Raw genomic sequence first — 16,183 nt, forward strand, 5'->3', positions numbered from 1 at the left:
CTTAGCTAACAAGAAAACAATAGTTATGAAATTATTATTATTACTACTACTACTACTACTATTATTATTATTATTATTATTATTATTATTATTATTATTCACACAACGAAGAAAGAGGGTATAAAAAAAGAAAGGAAATTGAAAATGGAGGAAAGAAAAAGAAAGCAAAATTAGAAAAATAAGAAAGAAATAAAGAAAGAAAAAAAAAGAAAAAAAGAAAGGAGAGAATGGAGGAAGAAAGACTAAATAAATGAAATACACAGGGGAAAGAATGAAGAAAAGAATTAATATGAAAATTTATGGAAGAAGAAATGCAAATGGTAAATAAAATAAAAAGAAAATGTAAAAAGAATGAAACAGAAGAAAGTAAGTATAAAGGAAAGAAAGGAATGGTGGAAGAAAAGAATATAGACATAGGAGAAAGGAAGAAAGGAAACGAAATAGAGAATCTAAGGAAACAAAAGACGAAGTAGGCCTATGAAAGAAGAAAGCAATCGAAGAAAGGACTGTGATATGACAAATAGGAGAAATGGAAGTAAGGAAGAAAGTAGGCCTAAGCAAAAATATCACTTTGAAATCATCCTCATTCAATAAATGTTGATAAAATTATGTATAGACGAATGATTAAGTGATTCGAACCAGAAGCAGGAACATTTAAGAATTTTACTTTCTCAATGTGTGATCGTATATATCGTGCAATGACGCGAAACACGTTCAACTGACTATAGGAAACTTAGTTCTAATGCTATCAGAGAATTATTTGTTTCATTAATAATATTGTAGGTCTAACTGTTTCTATGTAGAAATTTAACTATGAAGAAAGTAAAGTTGCCTTGACGACGGTTAAGGTCATGGTAACCAGTAGACTATATATTTTTTTATTTATAGTTGTAGATCGAAGGGCAGGCTATTGCTACTGTTATGTAATGTGTCGTGTGCCCCAGGAGAAAATTTCACTTTCAACCTCAGCAGCTGTATACTTATCTCTTCATTAGTCAAAATATTATGATTTATGACTATATTTAAACGTTTAAGATGTCACGCTATGTCTAAAAGTGCATAAAAATAGAAATATTTCAATGTTACAAAGTCACAATGAATTGTTACGTCACTCCAGTTAACCGTTTTTGATTATGCGACGAATGAAATTGTGTGCTTAATAGAAATTACGTATTTATGACGTATACAGTGAAAGAAAATCAGTACCCTCTCAGTTCAAAACCAGTTATAATTGCTGTATTCTTAAAATAAATTGAAAATAAACAAATATGAGAAGAGAATACAAAAAGGCGAGGGCAAAAATTACGAGTACAACTTTCTATTTAAACATTTTAACATTCAAAACGTTATTACTCGAGAATCATAGGATGAAACTGACAGATTTTCGACTGACTCAAGTCCTCTTTTGAATGTTTATTTTATTTCCAAAATAAAATTCTGCACTGTTTAAACAGTAACCCAAAACATGTAATAGGTATTTTTCCTAATTTTACAAACATTCAACAGCATGCTATGGATAAACCGTAAAAGAAGGATCGGACATATTGCGAGTGAAATAAACGTGAGGTTAACCCCTTCACATACCATGAAGAATGCATTAATTATAATAATCGATGCGAACTTTTCAAAAATGGAATCCGTTTTGATCCATATTTTACGATTTAGGAGTTAGGTCCGTTTTTCTTTTGAAATATCAGTATCTGTCTAAGCGTAGGAATATTAAAGAATGTCTGTAGCAATATCAGTAATGTGGCAGTAGAAATGTTAGTAGAAGTATCTGTAATAATATCAGTATGTGTAACACTAGAAATATTAGTAGAAACAGAAACAAGAATTTTACTGGCGTAGTATTCGGATTATTAGAATAATAGCATAAATATCACTAGATGTAACATTAAGAATATTAAGAACAGTAACAGTAGGAATATCATCAGCTGTATCAATAGGGATATCAGTACATATAACAGTAGAGAACTAGTAACAGTTTGATTATCTATCAGAAAGCTTATATAAAAGCAAACTAAATTCGCTTCTCGAAATTTATAGGCCTAAACTTAGTCATACAGTAAATTTCCCAATCAGAATACAAGCTGGAAGTAGTATAGCCATTGATAATATATTTATAGATAAAATAGATTGAATTCCTATTCAACTGTACCTTTAATCAATGGCCTGTCTGACCACGTGCACAAATGCTAAGTGTTTTCAATATGAGTGAAAAATTCCAAAGTGTTAATTTAAAAACCAAAAACAGGATTATAAATGCTGAATCTCTTCATCACTTAAATGCATGTCTAGAAAATGAATCTCGGGAAAGCGTATTTAGTACCGGTACCATTGATATAAATAGTAAATTTAATGCATTTTTCACTACCTTTACGAATTACTTCAATGAATGTTTTCCAGTCATGGTGATGAAAAAATGCAAAAGTAAAAACATGTGGATAAGTCAGGGAATTAAAATATCATATATTAAAAAAGGAATTTATATTTAATGAGTAGGAATAGTGATGATCCACTTGTTCTTAATTACTATAAGAATTACTGCAAAATTTTGTCAAAAGTTACAAAAGATGCAAAGAGAATGTATCTGAATGAAAAAATACAAAATTCAGATAATAAGATTAAAACTATTTGGGATATTATTAAAAATGAAATCAATCGATATTCAAATAATGAAAATATTACTTGTATTAAAATCAATGATTTTAAAGTAGGTACCCAAAATCAATTGCAAATCATTTTAACGACTTCTATATAAATATTATTGAAAAAAAACATTCAAGATTGTGCAGAAGATGCTGCACTTGGTTACCTAACTGATGCATTTAACACTGAGTTTTTAGGTCTCAAATTTATTCCCACTACAGCATTAGAAACCATGCATATGCTAAAAAGATCTAAAAACAAAATATTTCTCTGGATATGATGAAATCCCAAGTAAAGTTCTGAAAGCTTGTTCTGAAATAATATTCCCTCCGTTAAGCTATTTATGCAATTTGTCAATGCAATGTGATATCTTTCCAGAAAGACTCAAATATTTAATAGTAAAACCAATATACAAAAAGAGAGATAAATGTATTATTGCTAATTATAGACCCATATCATTAATAACATTCTCAAAAGTGTCTGAGAAAGTTATGTACAGTATAATAGATTATTTCATTATCTGGAGTTCAACAATATATTAGTTTTAAAACAAGTAGAATTTAGAAAAAAAAAAAAGTCGACAGAGAATGCTGCTTTTAGATTGGTGAATGAAGTACTAATTTCTTTAAATTCGAAACTACAAGTCGGTGGGATTTTTTGTGACTTGGCTAAAGCATTTGATTGTGTACACCACAATATAATAGTAAAAAAATTGAAGTTTTGTGGAATTAAAGATGAGACGTTGGGTTGGTTTACATCTTACATATCAAATAAAAAACAAAAGGTAGAAATAAATATACCAAGTAGTCATAACGTTACTTATTCAGAATTTAGAAATATTAAACATGGAGTTCCCGAGGGGTCGATTTTAGGTCCATTGTTGTTTCTAGTTTATATTGATGATTTGTCTTGACCATAAACAATTCATCCCACGTAATTTTATTTGCAGATGATACAAGTGTGATTATTTCAAGCAAACAATATGATCATTTTATAAACACTTCTAATACAGTGCTGAATCTAATGAATGAATGATTCCATGCAAATAAATTAGCACTTAATGTTGATAAAAGCAGTGCAGTCAAATTTAAACATACAATAATGCTCAGGTTTCCTACATTATTCGATTAAATGGAACTCAACTCAAAGAATATATAAGCACAAAGTTTCTTGGTTTAGAGTTGGATAATCGCTTGAAAACACATATAGAATGTATTACTCCTAAATTCAGCTCTGCCTGTTATGCAATAAGATCCTTATCTGCTATTGGTGATATAAACTTACTTAAAATGTCACTCTGCATATTTTCACTCTGTAATGAAATATGGATTGATATTCTGGGTAACTCGTCTGAAGCTAAACACGTTTTTGTTTTACAAAAGAAAGCTATAAGAATAATGGCTGCTGTGCATAAAAAGACATTATGTAAAAATATTTTCCAAAATTTAGAAATCTTGACTTTACCTTGTGAATACATTTTTTTCCTAATGATGTTGTATATTAAAAACCAAGATACATTTCGCGAGCTTGGTTTGACAAGGTTCTAACTGACAAAATCGGTGAAATTGAGATTGTGTACTCATAACCTTTCATTCAATCAGATCTTAATAGGAAACTGACTTTTATCGTTATCTGTTGACAAACAAAGAAATTAGTACTGTGCCATAGTTTTATCTGCAATGAAATTGGTTATTTTTTTAATTTGACAAGGTTGTAACTACAAAACCATAGCTCATGCTTATGTTCTGCAGTGTTGGCGGTTTAAAAGCGCATTCCTGTTACTGAAACGTTCTTTGTTATCTACTCATTGTTGGATACTCGTATAAATAATTTTTCCTGAAGTGACTTTATTTATGATCTGTTAGATTGAATCTTATAATACAGTCATGAGTGAAAATAAATCCGAGCAAGATATTTTCTCGAACAGTGATTCAGATGATTTCGTCCCACCTACTTCTACCGAGACCAACCAGTAGTGATGAAAATACTGCTAAGTAATAAATTGAATTATTTCTGTAACTACAGTGTGTCCAAAAAATCGAACCAGTTAACAATATTCGCAAGAATTAAATTTGTATGAGTGTCATAGTTATCCATTAGACATTGTTGTCACATACCACATTCCGGAATTAGTTTTTTTTTAGAGTAACCTATATTATGAGCCCTTTTTGCCATATCACATAATATTATAATTGTGTTATTTAAAATTTTGTATACACAATGAGCTCAATAAATTATTTTTATTACTATTTTCTGTTGCTGTTATAAATGTGTTACTTCTTGACTAACAGGAACATAAAACTCAGAAAGTCTGTGGGCCTATAAAGTAAGTAATTTATAATGTTGTTTTAAACATTAGAGGAAGAAAGTAAAAAAAGACATCATGACGTAAAAAAACTAAAATTTCCTACATTATGTGAAGATCTATTCCTCAACCGTCGAATATTTATTGTGCGACAGCAACAGCAGAATATAAAAGTAACATTACAACAAACAGTTTTAAAACGGATGTTGATGAAAATTAAGTAGAAAGAAGGAGTACGATTGGAATTGAAACTAATTCAAATCGTGAACCACTTCAAAATACGCCAAAGAAGAAGAATGTACGGAATGTTATGGCCAAACCAGTATCGTGGAAATGTAATATGCGGAAGAAAGCACATCAGGAAGGTAAGGTGTAGACTATGTGAAACGTAGAGGAGAGGAAAATCTGTTTCATAAGAAACTGTAAATATACCAAAAATGTCAGGCAAAATGCAAATATAAATGTAGCCAAAAAATACTCACAAAGAACAAGTAGAGTTTCATAGAACCTATTATTTTCTGCAGTCTGCTACTCTCCAATAGATCTAATAAGACTGTTAAAGCAGGTGAACCGTCGTAACTTTTATCGGGTTATATAAATGAGAGCAGAAGATATTAAGGATTTTTCAGTAACTGTGAAGCTATTAAATAAGGGCCTACAAGACTGTTCTATTCTCCCAACTGGATACTGTGAAGTTCAAAAACACATAGGCCTTATCAAGAAATCAAATACAAATTAACCTATGAGGCAGATGAACAAAAGAAGTTGCTAATATCAATTTTAATGAACACAGAGGAGTGTTGAACCCTGTTCCACAGCATCAATACGTATTTTGAATATCAAACCAAAAATTCAAAATAAGAAAATTGAACTCTCACATTTGAAAAAGGACACAAAGCAGCTATCCCTTTCATGGCTCTGCAAGACAAGTTAGCACTCAGCGACCCACTTGGTATAGACTAAATACATTTTTGTTTGAAATACTGTCACAATCCAATATTATTTTATAGTTGATACCATAATGTTCTTTTTTCAACATAGATTTTCGGTATTTAAATATTTTTGTCCCTATAATCTGGAGTTGTAACTAACACATTTTTTGAATAGTGATTAAAAAGTTAGTTTGACAAGGTTCTATGTGCACTTACACCTTTGTAACTTCCTGAAGCGTCAAATTTCAAGTGACAAGGTTCTAACTGCATTTTCGCTATCTCAGATTCTACGATTTAAAAATAAATTTTTTGAAGAGAACTCATTCAAACTACTTTCCATTGATATCTAAGAAGATATATAAAATTATTAAGAAAAATATTCATAAATAAAAAAGTTATAGTATAATGAAACTTTAAACTAAATTTTCTCAGAATAATGGTTTTTGCAGTTAGAACCTTGTCAAACCAAGCTAGCGATTTAGTACTAATCAAGACATTCATAATTTTTAATACAAAACATAAATCAGATCTTCACCTACCCTCTGTTAGTCTAAGCTGTTATAAAAAAGGAGTTCGCTATTCATGTATTACAGTTTTCAATATACTGCCTAATTATCTTAAAGCTTTGAAGGACCATGAGAAAAGGTTTAGAAAAGAATTAACCACATTTATACTTACTCATACCTTCTACACAACTCATGAATTGTTTATGCTTGTAAATTGAATTATTCTACTTGATTTGAAATGTACAATTTTATATAGCTCATCTAAAATATGGTTTGATATTGACTTAATCTGTTTACTATGTATTGTATACTTTTGTTTAGCTTAACTGATGAAATGCATATGTTGTAAATTTAATAGTAGTCTGTATAGCTCAAATGATGAATTGTATATGCTATAAATTGAATAGTAGTCTGTATAGCTGAACTGATGAATTGTTTAAGCTTATAAATTGAATTAATCTACTTTATATGAATTGTACAATTTTGTATAGATTAACGAAAATATGCTTGTAAATTGAAGTAATTTGTTTACTATGTATTGTATGTGTTTGTATAGTTTGGCTGATGAATTGTATATGCTTTTAAAATGAATAGTAATCTGGATAGTTTAACTGATTAATTGTATATGCTATAAATTGAATAGTAGTCTGTATAGCTCAATTGATGAAATGTTTATGATTATAAATTGAATTAAAACTTGATATGACTTGTACAATTTTGTATAGCTTAACGAAAGTATGCTTGTAAATTGAATTTATCTGTTTACTTTCTACTGTATATGTATAGTTTGGCTGATGAATTGTATATGCTTTAAATTGAATAGTAATCTGTATAGCTCTACTGATGAATTGTTTATGCTCGTAATTTGAAGTAATTTGCATGATATGTATTATCAATTTCTGTTCAGACAACTGTAATAATTATCTCCATTATTTTTAATCTTCACTTATGAACACTGTTGTATTTTGACCTTTTAAGTATTTAGTTCTGTACATCTTAAGTGATTGAATCGTTTATGCCTTTAAATTGAATTAACTTACTTCCTATGTATTAAACTTTATAACTCAGCTGATGAATAATAGTTTGGGTTTGTAAATTTACTAATCCGATTGGCTATGTCCTGTATATTTTTAGTAGAGCCATCAATGTAGCTCAGTCGGCAGACTCGCTGGTCTGCTGATCTGGAGCTGCGCTCGAGCTTGGATTGGATCCCCCGTTTGGTCTGATTGATTGGGTTCTTCAGATGCCGGGTGGTATTTGGAGAGTTCTCGGCCTCACTTCACCCCCGTTTGGTCTGACTACCTGGTTGGATTTTTTCCGAGGTTTTTCCCAAACATAAGGCAAATGCCAGGTAATCTGTTGGCGAATCCTCGGCCTCACCTCATCTCACTACATCTCGCCAAAAATGGTAAAAAATTAAAATTGCAAAAAAACTGTAAAAATTGTAATTGTAATCTTGTAAAATTTTGACTTGTTCCATATCTTAAAGCTTCATTGCTAATGTAAGATCTATGGAATATAATAAATGAAATGAAATGAAGAAACGCCAAAGTTTCGCGACTAAATTCAATCTTGGATCTATTACCTAGTAACGCATAGGATTTCTACACTGCTTTGACTGCAGACTCGCATTTAGAGGACGATGTTTATAGATTATCAGGAGAACTAAATTTTGAAGTTCAGTAAATTATTAATTTTGTAATAAGGACAGAACTGTACATCTTTATTATATTGTTTTCTTTCACTATTAGATGATGATAATAACATTATTATTATTATTATTATTATCATTATTATCATTTTTTCTGTAAAGCTTTTGTATAAATTTGTGGTTTAAAATAAACATATTGTGGAAATTTCATATATAAAAAAATTAATAGTACACTTCAATAATAATTCACCTAATGTGTTTATATTAATATGAAACAAATTTTATAATTAATATACTATATCTTTGTCACTAAAACAACATAAGTTACACTGAACATACGCGGAGACTAGGAAGAAGGCGGAAATAGATAATATTGTAGAATGATGGGTTTGCAGTGAAAGACCTGCCCTTGGTTAGAATGAATGAATGAATGAATGAATGAATGAATGAATGAATGAATGAATGAATGCCACTAAAAATATTCAAACATATGAGTTGAATTATTTCTGCAGAATGCCATTTGCATTGTATGTAATTTTTCACAAAGGAACCAAATCACAAAAATATACGAGTATTATATACCGCATTAAAAAATATAAGGTTTATGAATTCAATATTTGGACAAAAGGTGTTCCACATAATACGAATTTGACAAATATGAGAGCCAAATCTATACATTTCTGAATTTTTTATTTTTCTTTAACTTCAACTCAATTTTACTCAACTTTAGCAACATGTGGGTTGGTTCTTTCTGCATAATGTGGTCCAGTTAAGAAACGTCGAAATGATGATTAACTTCTACGTATTATAGCGACTTCTGCATCATACAGTATGTTACTTAGAAACAACAAAAGACTTCAAATTATATTGTTGTTGATAACAGTAAGCTAAAAAACAACAAGTGAAATCGGGTATCTATCATTTGAAGTGAACTGAGTAATTGATTTATTCATATGCAGTCTCATTAGATGTAATAAAATGCTAACCTCTTAAAGCTGTTTGATGGGTTTTCAATTCTAATGTGTTGTCTGTGTCATTATTTTCAAACGCCACAGGTCTGCATTATGTTTCTGCCTAAAATATAGCAAAACAAATTAAATTAAGTTCTAAATTACAATAGTCTATATATAAATCGAGGAAAGGAAATGATTTGGATCAAAAGCACGGAATAAACTAAAAAGCATATTCCTTACTAAATTAAAATAAATAATTAAAATGGAAACTTCATAGACTATTTTATGAGCTTTTCACGTTATGGTTCAGGCTTGTAACAATGTTGACAAATAAATGAACAAATAATTTGTAACACGTAATTGTTGATATTGGGGAAAATAATCACTAATTACTATTTGATGGGTTAAGAAACGCAAGCGCTGTTATTTGATGATAATGATAGTAATTAGCTTAAGAACAGTAAAAATGATTACCGACTTATCCCGAGGTTCAGACTTAAAACTAACCCAATTCAACTTAATATAATTTTCAGTAGGTCAAATAACGTGTCTTTACACGAAAATTATTTGAATTAAACACATGCAATAGGATACAATTGTTCGCATAGGAATTATCTAATCGAATTTAACAAGTGCAGAGTAATTTTTACCGGTAATTTACTTTGCTTACGAAGTTTCTTGCTATAAAGTTTCTCAATCTGCAGTCTCGACATAATTATAACAGGAAACATTCGTTAAGCTCAATTAAGGCCGTGTCTCAAAGCTCAAGTCCATATTACACACTAGTGACTAGCAACTAGATGACTTGTAAACTACACACTAGGGAGCTTTGGACATGTATACTTGAAACATGGCCTTCTTCATAGACTATTTTACTAAAAAACCATGACGATATGGTGCAGCACTGAATTAACAAGGCAGTGTCCTAATGCAGTTCCATTACAAATTATGTGGAAAAGATGAGGGCTTAATATATTACAATAATGTTTAAAGCATTGTACAGAAGGTACTAAATATGTCAGTGTTCAAAGTTAACGTGCTATTCTACATTATATTTAAGACCGTGTCTCAAAGCTACATTTTCAGCTGAAGTGAACTAGATTGTTGACTAAATAGCCGGATGTGACGTCAGAAGTTATGATCCAAAGCTACATAGTGCATAGCAATCAAGTCCGTAGTAGCTAGTAAACGAAAATGCTTGCTTGATTGTTGACTTGTTCACTAAACAAACATGGATACCTCATCAGCAATTGGGGTTATGAAATCTGAAGATGCTTTGGAAGTGAAATAATGTAAATATAATGTAGAATAACACGTTAACTTTGAACATTGACATTGTAGGTACCTTCTGTACAATGTTTTAAACATTAATGTAATATATTAAGCCCTCATCTTTTCCACATAATTCGTAATGAAACTGTATTAGGATACTGCCTTCTTAATTCAGTGTTGCACCGTGATGTCATGATTTTGAGAAAAAATAGTGTATGAAGAAGGCCATGTTTCAAGCATAAATTTCCAAAGCTCTCTAGTGTGTAGTTTACAAGTCACCTAGTTGCTAGTCACTAGTGTGTAGTATGGACTTGAGCTTTGAGACACGGCCTTACATTATTTCAGATATGGTGGCTATGGTTTTTTGCACTCATAACAATGGAAACCAGAAAAATAAAACAGAAGACAAGTATGTTCCAAATATACCACCGTCATGGCTGGTATCAGCTAGATAGAATGTGCGGAAAGAACACACCATTCAAAGTGACAGAGATGCAACAATCGCATTTCTATGATTTTGTAGCCCTCCATGATACAGTGCTACAGGCAGGAAAGAAGAATTCTGAAGGTGAAAAATTTGTGTGGAAAGAGGTACGCTGGTTTCGTTATTAACACGGGAGGAACTACTTGGTGAAAAAAAAAAACAGATTTGAATGAAGAGACTCCTTTTAAGGAAGTGAGCTACTGCCTTAGAGGCCGAGAAATCACTGAACCCATACGATTTTCCATACATGATGGGCCTCCGAGCATAAGTAAAGAGAAGAAAGAGGATTTCCAAGATCTTCTTTCTTACATCCTCAAGATATTTTGGGAATATTATCAAAATCTCAAAACACAAGATTTACCAGATATCCTTCCGGATGAAGATGAAACACAAGAATCCTAAAATGTTGTCACATTAGTATTGTTGACATGTTCTACTTTATAATTAAATTGTTGTATTATTCTTAATCATCATTCATTCCATCAAAGAAAAAGAACACATTTTTCGTGAAAAGATCAAAATAAACTATTGAAATATTTTCGGTAATTGTCAAATTAAAGTTATTATTGACACTTTTACTTAATATTTATATTGTTGTAGCATTCAGTCAGTTTAAATAATTCAAACATTGATCTCTCGTTATTCTATATTGCTAATTTTCTCAATAAAATGATTGAACCAAATGGGTTAAGTTACAGCTTTTTGTGCTAAAGGGGTTATGTCGGTGATTACACAATAATATTAATTAATTACCTCGCATCATTTGATGAACACCATGAATGAATGTTTCATAAGCCAAGTAAACATATATTTGGACATTTACAGCCAGTTTTCGTGTAGAAATATTTATATCCTGATTTATGAGATAGGTTAAAGCAGTAAGTCAAAATAAAAACAGATTGACTGCTTTATCGGAATAGAGAACGGCCTGTTATTTGAAGACAAATATTTGCATAAATATGGGGCAATTTGATTTGTACCCTCTTCTGGCTACAGCTTCGTGCCACATAAAACAGTGAGGCTAACCTATGTTACAATCATGAATTGTCAAATTATATGTTCATAATTGCCTTTTACTTGACTCTCAACAGGCATTGCTGCAGGTTGAAAACTACAGTTTCCTTGTTTTGACTCTCTTTGTCAGCTGCTTTGGATAGGTACGTTTTGATAGCATCTTCTTGATGTATTCTCAGAGGATCTTTGATTATGAGCTTTTGATCTTCTGGAGCTACCGCCAGCTGCATTTGAAACTTTCCACACTTGGCACGTATATCTTTATTTGGTATTTGTATTGCGATATTCTGTGGGTGAAATATTTCTTCATACTTGGGACGACCAACAGGATTGATTTTTGGTTGTCCTTGATATTCCTCGCACAGTTTCTTCAATGTATAGTAGGAAGGTAGAAATTTCTTCTCCGAATCCCTCCTTGTGTAATGACTCTCATATTTTGTAACAGAGTAAATATGCTGATAAACTCTCGCAATGGCACCCTCAGACCACTTATTTGAAGGAGGGTGTAGTACTCTGTAGTTAGGAGAAGTTATTCCAGATATTGAGGCTCCCATTTTATGAAGATTCATTTCCAAGAACTTTTTAGACTCCCCTAAATTTTTAAGAACACGTTTTGCAGATAGGCTCTAATTTATTATCTATTTGCAGGTGGTGGGCCTAATCATAAGTCACATACCTAAACTTTTGTTTATTTGGGGATAGAGTCTACTATTTGCAGTGATTGGTTCTTTGAATCGTACAAGTCCACACATATATTCGACCCTTTTATCATAGAACTGCTATCCCTGTACTCTCGGAACATTTTCTTCCTTGTATTGTCCTTAAAACGAGACGAACACTTCATTCTACATTCACTCAAAGATTTGCATTCCCTTGAAGGAACAATTTTCCATTTCTCAGTAACATATTCTACACCCGTGTTCCCTTTTCTCTTACTATCTTCTCTTGTTTTTCTAGTATTTCTTTAGGAGCTTTTCGTTTCATCTGGGCAAGCTGGACTACAGTTTCCTCACTCAAGTCGTCAGATTATTTCCATCTATGCGTTCGTCATTACAAACTACTGGCACATGTGAAATATTACCACGTACTGATGGAGCTTCTTCTGAGTCACTAGAAGACATATCCATATCAGGCTTGTGGTATAAAATCAGGATCAATATTCGAATCTAGAAATTCTTCGGGTACATCAGGTGGAGGGCTGCTACCTCAATGTGGAAAGGTTAACAAATGGGAGTTGTTACTTGAAAGAGAACAATATTCATTACTTTTTAATTCGTTATTTAAGGACGCGGCATCAACTACGAGATTATTTAACTTCGATGTAATTTTTATTATGCCATGATGTTTGGCGTAGTAAGTCCGATGAAACTCCATGGATTGTCCAACATTCGCTTTACAGGAGGAGAAAACCTTGGTAATACCTAACCACATTGCAAACATATTGTAGCATCTACTACAGTTTTAATTTTCTCCTGTCGCCAATCATATCTCTGTGCATTATGTGGACATGTCAATCAGTTAAAGGGGATAAGTCAACATAACCTCCCATACAAATAAAATTCCGCGGTACAAACAGAGTCAAGTGAACTTAACCCCCTTCACACATTAACGTCTGACTTGCAAAAAGAGATATGTAAACTTATTTCATTCGGCACAGAACATAATCCCTTTATCACAAAATATGGAGCACTACAACTCCGTCATCGATGGAAGAATCACATAAGCCCTTTAACACAAGGTAGAAGTAATCGTGGGAAGTTGAAATCTGTACTTATCTCATTTTAGCCAATTTCGGACTTAACCCCCTTTACACGAGCACCCGCGAAATGTAGCTTTGAGACACGGCTTAACTTACCCGAAAACTATCAGCACTTGCGATCGAATTCAGACATTTCGATGGCTGTCAGTTGTCAAATTGAACCTAGGCTACTAGATCCTAAAGTATAAATCAGAGATCTTTACAATGTCCAATGTGACTACAGATTCTTTGGATTTTTGCACCGTATTGTAACATAAATGCAGAAACATTCAACATTTGGAAGCTTTACCGTCAGAAATACAGGTAAAAGAAAACCTATCTGTTGCCTGCCTGCGAAACATGAAACATTTACTGTGTTCAGATAATTTCCTAAAAGGCGATGTTCAAGGGAAGAGAGAATCGGTAGTAGGGAATTTGCATGAGGAAGTAATTTCGTCATACGTGACATAAATCGTTAGAAATCTGTGAAAATATATTGTTCCCTTCTTTATACTCTTACATTGACGGTAATGGAACTACTGCGTGACTTCGTAGACGAGTCACACCGTGGACTACATTCTCTATACCCGTGTTCTACCAACTGAGTTATTTGGACTCGTCCGGACGAGTTGAAAGCTGATACGAAAATGTCATATTATTTGTATTACTTTCTGTAATACCTATCTACAACGATGATATCAATTTCATGTAAGATACTACGAGAGGCTAACCTCCTACTTTCGCCATAACCCTTTTTCATTGCGTCTAAACCGTAAAAAATCGACATAATACATAACAAACATAAATACATGTGTCAAGTGTTAACAGTAATGCCTATGAGATCTAAGATTACTCCAAAAGTGGCATATGTACAAATAGGGCATCTTGAACACAATCACCAGAATACTAAACTAAAATAACACTAGATAAAATTACATTAGAAACTAAAATAACATTACTAAATAATTTATGCTAACATTGCTGGTGTAAAATATTATAATCTACGACTACAAAAGCATGGCGTTATAGAGAACTCGTGAGCGTCGCCTTGAAACCAAAAAGTTCTCGCACAAAATTACGAAATTTGTACAGAATGACTACAATTATTATGCTTTTCTTCTTACCTTTATGAAATTGATGACATTCACATTTACAGCAAAAATCTCTACCCAGCAAGTTGTGTACTGCATTTCGGGGAAGGCAGTAATCACATACACACACTACAAATGTCAGTCACTAGTATCAACATAACACAGCATTTTATAATATACAACAGGAAATCCCAGTCTCTCTTTGTATAAACTATTCACTTCAGAAAGTTAACTGTACATTTGTCCTATACTATTTTACGATGCAATGTCTCGTTATTTTAAGAACTAGCCTATTAATTCACTCACTTCCAAATATTGTTTCACATTTAGCGTTTGTAAGTTATACATAAAAAAGTAATGTGAAAACATTGTTTAACAGCTCCATTTGTGTATTTGGAGATTCATATTTCGATGAAACCATATTACGATGCACGAAACAAAATACGATTTTATTACTTCGTTGTAACTTGCTGCCGACATCAGCTCCACAACCCCTCTGACGTAAATAGTTCCTAAATTTTCCGGTAGAGTGAATTTATTATACATATTCGCTCACCAATATCCAAACATTTCATTCAATGTAATAATTTACTGAATTTGTCCAAAATACAAGAAAGGCAGATATTTATAAACTATTTTGATGTAATTGCAAACTTCGTGATCATTTTCTTGATCGTATTTTTAGTAATGGCAATTATTTCAGAGAATTCTATCGTACTGCTACCAATGATAACAAGATATAGGCCTAACATAAATCTTGTTCACAATTTGGAAACTGAAATGCTACCTAGTGTCCAATTATGCATATGTAATTAGACTAGACAATTAGTTCTACTTTCCTGGATTGTGTTAAAGGATGTAGAGAAAGCTTGCTTGAAAACGGTTTGCATATAAATAAGAAAGAAGTGCGCACAAACGTGCAATTTAGTTTGGTATTAGTTACTTCTCTTTACTATATTCCACCAGTGACTTCGTTCTATTCACACATTTACTAAAATGATATTTTGGACACACTTCGTTGCATAGTTTGCACACGCATTGCATGACAGGAAGTTGGACGGTGTGGTTTTAGTATTTTAATCTCATAAATGTAAATTTGTAACAATATTTACAGTGATTTTAATATTTGTATTAAAAAGAAAGCTACTGGCCCGTGGGGGGATCGAACCCACGACCTTCGCGTTATTAGCACGACGCTCTAACTTACTGAGCTAACGGGCCAAGTTGCATACGTTACTCTGGATCATATTGAAACTGAATTCATCCAACTAAATAAATTCATCTAACCTCTTAATGAAATTTAACGTAATTTATTAATTGAATATTTATTAATTTATTAAACCACTCCATCAAAATACATATATACATGTTTTGTTTAGTAACATATTTTACTTATTAAAATGCATATTATGTTAAAATACTACAGTATCAAACATATTTAAGAAACAATTAAAATTAATTTAACTAGACTTGTTTCAGGACTTGCTGTCCTATCTTCAGTAGCTTTTGGGACAGATCAGCTGTTATTCATGCTGACGTCTCGCGCCGGTGTACATCGCCGACTTCATATTTTACATACATATATCAG

At 31.9% G+C, this 16,183-nt stretch overlaps 1 non-coding gene across 1 annotated transcript; it reads right to left on the reverse strand.

Moving 5' to 3' along the window:
- Positions 1-15,742: 15,742 nt before the first annotated feature.
- Positions 15,743-15,816, reverse strand: TRNAI-AAU (transfer RNA isoleucine (anticodon AAU)). Its single transcript has one exon. It is a non-coding gene; the product is annotated as a tRNA-Ile (tRNA).
- Positions 15,817-16,183: the final 367 nt, after the last annotated feature.

Source organism: Periplaneta americana, chromosome 1, assembly GCF_040183065.1.
Source record: "Periplaneta americana isolate PAMFEO1 chromosome 1, P.americana_PAMFEO1_priV1, whole genome shotgun sequence".
Lineage (NCBI taxonomy): Eukaryota > Metazoa > Arthropoda > Insecta > Blattodea > Blattidae > Periplaneta > Periplaneta americana.